Source organism: Hordeum vulgare, chromosome 7H (genome assembly GCF_904849725.1).
Source record: "Hordeum vulgare subsp. vulgare chromosome 7H, MorexV3_pseudomolecules_assembly, whole genome shotgun sequence".
NCBI classification, from domain to species: domain Eukaryota; kingdom Viridiplantae; phylum Streptophyta; class Magnoliopsida; order Poales; family Poaceae; genus Hordeum; species Hordeum vulgare.
Window position 1 is genome coordinate 229,679,288 of NC_058524.1, and position 4,375 is coordinate 229,683,662.

Here is a 4,375-nt window from a genome sequence, read left to right on the forward strand (position 1 = left end):
AACTGGACCAACGCATTAACACGCGGTGAATACATGAACTCCTCATACTATGGTCATCTCCGGGAGTGGTTCCGGCTATTGTCACTCTGGGGTTGGCGGGTCATAAAACATAGTAGGTGACTACAACTTGCAAGATAGGATCTAAAACACACATATATTGGCGACAACATAATAGGTTCAGATCTGAAATCATGGCACTCGAGCACTAGTGACAAGCATTAAGCATAGCCAAGTAGTAGCAACATCAATCTTGAACATAGTGGATACTAGGCATTAATCCCCCTCAAGAACTAACTCGATTACATGATAGATCTCATCCAACTCATCACCGTCCAACAAGCTTACGATGAGATTGCTCACGAAAGATGAAGAGCATCATGGTATTGTCGATGGAGAAAGGTTGATGATGACGACGGCGACGATTTCCCCTCTCCGGAGCCCGAAACGGACTCCAGATCTGCCCTCCAAAACGCGATGAAAGGGAATATATAGAACTGAGATTGGGGGCGGTGGTGCCACGAGGGCCCCACAAACCCTCATGGCGCTGCCATAGGGGGTGGCCACGGCCCAGGGGCTTGTCGCCCACTGGCACGCCCCCTCATGTGGAACTTTTCTTTGGTATTTTTCTTTTATTCCACAAAAAATCTCCATAAATTTTCAGGACATTCCGAAAACTTTTATTTCTGCACAAAAACAACACCATGGAAATTCTACTGAAAACAGCGTCAGTCCGGGTTAGTTCCATTCAAATCATGCAAATTAGAGTCCAAAACAAGGGCAAAAGAGTTCGGAAAAGTAGATACGACGGAGACGTATCACTCCCCAAGCTTAAAGCCTTGCTTGTCCTCAAGCAACTCAGTTGACAAACTGAGAGAGACAAAATAAAAACTTTGACGAACTCTGTTTGATCTTGTTGTTGCAACTATGTCTAACTCACAACCAGAATTTCAGCAACATCACAATCAAACCACATAAGCAAATGACATCTAGGTCTCACGTAAATTCATATCAATGGCATAATCAACTAGAGAGCAAATAATAATAAGCCTCAAATGTCAACACTTCAATCAAAACAACATGAAGCAGTACGAACAGATGGTATCTCGCTAGCTCTTTCTGAGACCGCAAAACATAAATGCAGAGCACCTTCAACGACCGAGGGCTAACTAAACATTGTAATTCATGGGAATGAAGATCCAGTCATAGTCATACTCAAGACAGTTAAAAGCAAAGCATAAAAATGACAGAGGTGCTCTCTAATTGGTTCTTTTGTAAGAGGAGGATGACTCAACAGGAACATAAATAGACAGGCCCTTCGCAGAGGGAAGCATTGATTTGCAAAGGTGCCAGAGCTCAAGCTTTGAAAACAGAGATAATAATTTTGGGTGCATGCTTTCATTGTCAATGCAATGACTAAGAGTTCTCAACATCTTCCACGCTACACATGCTATAGGAGGTTCCCAAACAGAAAAGTAAAGTTTTGACCCCCCACCACCAATTAATCACACTCCACGGCTAGTCGAATCCTCGGGTACCATCCATACCAACAACAATCCTGGAGGAGTTTTGTTTGTAATTATCTTTTCGATTTGAGCATGGAACTGGGAATTCCAATTACCGGCCCCTTTCTCGTGAATGATAGTGAATAAACACATATCGAGGATAACACGCCTAGCATGGAAGATACCAATAGCCCCCTGTCACCAGATGAGTGGTTCGGTCATGCAAAACAGATTATTTCTTGAAGATTTAGAGAGTGGCACATGCAAATTTACTTGGAACGCCAGGTAGATACCGCACATAGGTAGGTATGGTGGACTCATATGGCACAACTTTGGGTTTATGGAAGTGGATGCACAAGCAGTATTCCCGCTTAGTACAAGTGAAGGCTAGCAAAAGACTGGGAAGCGACCAACTAGAGAGCGACAACAGTCATCAAAATGCATTGAGAGTAACTAACATTGAGTGCAAGCATGAGTAGGACATAAATCACCATGAACATGAGCATCATAGAGGCTATGTTGATTTTGTTTCAACTACATGCGTGAACATGCGCCAAGTCAAGCCACTTGAAACATTCAAAGGAGGATACCATCCTATCATAATACATCATAGTCATCTCAACATTCATGTTGGCAACCAAGACAAACCATTATAAGCTCCTAGCTAAGTAAGCATGGCATAAGCAACTATGATCTCTAAGTTGTCATTGCAAACATTTTTCTCTCACAGCAAAGCTGAATTAGGCATGATGAGCTAGTCATATTTACAAAAACAAAATAGATCGAGTTCATACCAGCTTTTCCAGGCTTAGTTACTTCATCATATATCGTCATTATTGCCTTTCACTTGCACGACCGAATGATGTGAAGAATAATAAGAGTGCTCATGCAGTGGACTAAAGCTGGAATCTATAGGCAAACACAAAGGAGAAGACAAAGTAATATGGCTCTTTGAAAGCTAAACAGGTATGCATGCAAGACCCACTAAACATTCTAACCAATATCTTCTACCTTGACCCAAAGAAAAAGAAAGCTATCTACACGGGAAAACTCCCAACAAGCAAAAGAAGAAAACAAAATCTTTTTGGTTTTTCTCAAACTAGACAGACACACGAAAATAAAACGAGAAAAAGAAAATAAACTAGTGAACACCGGCTAACAAAGTGAAAGCTTAAGCAAGAATGTAAAGTCGGTGAGAACACGTACTCCCCCAAGCTTAGGCTTTTGGCCTAACTTGGTCTACTCCCAAGGAGGGAAATAACCAGCTCCTGGGTACTCCGGAGTGGACTGAGGATGCCACTGCTGTGTGAGCTCCTCTGGCTCCCACTGATAAACTGGCGTCTGGTACTCGACTGGCGGCTCAGGCACGGGCACCTGTGGTAGGGCCAAGCCCCAATATGCGTAGATGTCCGAGAGCATAATAGTGTACCTGCCTGCATGAAGATTGAACAAAGAAGGAGCACGCAAACTAATAGTCTCACGAGTACCTTGACTAAACACCAGGTTATAAATCATCCTTCTACTTGTATCTCTATCAAGAAAGTCATGGCGAACCATGCTATCGTAATCTAGATATCTCTCGGGAAGAAGAACCTCTTCTTCCTCCTCCAGTCTAATGGGTATCTCAAAGTGTCTCGCAAGACGGGTAGCATAGATACCTCCATAGACAACACCCTTAGAACGGTTCAGGTTCAACCGTTGAGCTACTATAGCGCCCAAGCTATAAGTTTTATCGTTATAAAGGGCTTCGCGCAAGACCGCAAGATCTGGGGAACTAAGTGATCCAGCTTTCCCACGACCAATCAAACATTTTCCCACAAATAGTGACAAGTACCGAAGCACGGGAAAATGAATGCTAGTAGCTCTAGCGCAAGACAGTCCTCTCTCCTCTCCTACAACGATTGTACCGATGAATGCTTCCAAGTCCCGTGGACGAGGTTCATGAATATCCCCAACATAAGGTAATTTGCAAAGATTGCAAAAATCCTGGAGTGACATGCGCTGGGGGACATCATAAAGTGCAAACTCAACCATAGGAGGATTCTTCGTCGGATAGAAGTTAAAGCTTTGTACGAAGATATTAGTGAGGATGAGGTATTGCGAACTCTTATCTTCAACGAAGGCGGTAAGGCCTGGGTTCTCTACCAAGTGATAAAAGTCCTCATAAATTCCAGCGGCGCGTAAGAACACCTCTCTTGGCCACCCGCACGCTCGAAGTTCCGTGACTCGAGGGACCGGATACTTGGGCTTCTTCTCACTCCCATCATCCTTGGGGTCACGGCTTGACGAGCCTCTCAAGAACCTCCTCATCTTTTCCCTTTCTATCTCTGAAAATTTCTGAAATTTTTAGTGATTCTCAGGGACGGTGAATAAGGCTGAACGAAACTTGTAGCGACTACTCGAACAAGTGCCTAGAGACCATATTACGCATCAAAACTACTTGGGACCAGCTAGAATCAACATACAAAGCTCAAGAACATGGTCACCAAGGCAGCAAAAATACGCGGAGTATAAGGCACTAGAGCAAAAACTAATTGGACCAATGGAGGAGTCTCTTACCAAGGAGTAATTTTCCCAAAACAGTTCGGAGAACGGTGATTTGAGCAAAGAGATCGAAAATCCCAGCAAGAGGAGCAAGGACACGGGTTTGAGCTGTGAAACGATTTTTTCTGGAGGTAGGAGAACAGGATGGGAGCAAGAATGAGTGGAGGGGGTGCCTATGGGCCCCACAAGCCTAGGTGGCGCGGCCAGGGGATGCCCGCGCCCCTAGGGCTTTTGGCCCACTGGTGTGGCCCCCAGACAGACTCTTTGTCCGAGTATTTTTCAAATATTCCTGAAAAAATCATACTTGATTTTCAGGACGTTCGGAGAAC